Consider the following 350-nt stretch of genomic DNA (forward strand, 5'->3'; position numbering starts at 1 on the left):
ATTTTGAGGAGGCCCCACAGCAAAATCAGTGCAATGGGCCCAGAATTCCTCGCAACAGCACTGAGAGCAATCATGGCTTCAGGCCCATCCAGAGTTTGTCACCTTGTATCGACCCCATACTCCCCTTTCCTTACATGGAGGTGGAAGGCTCACAATAGGCCCCCTCATAAACAAGTCACTCTTCTCCAGGCCATGGATGATGCGTGCAGTGACATCACAGGAGGAGACCAATGTCAGGCCTGGATTTGCGTTGCCAGAAGATTTTTTCCAATATTTTAGCTAATGAAAACATCCATTATGATGTAGATGAGAGCCAATGGCCAAATCCACAAGGATCAACATTTCACATA

The sequence above is a fragment of the Sinocyclocheilus grahami genome, unplaced genomic scaffold (genome assembly GCF_001515645.1).
Source record: "Sinocyclocheilus grahami isolate Dianchi unplaced genomic scaffold, SAMN03320097.WGS_v1.1 scaffold3210.1, whole genome shotgun sequence".
Classification (NCBI taxonomy): domain Eukaryota; kingdom Metazoa; phylum Chordata; class Actinopteri; order Cypriniformes; family Cyprinidae; genus Sinocyclocheilus; species Sinocyclocheilus grahami.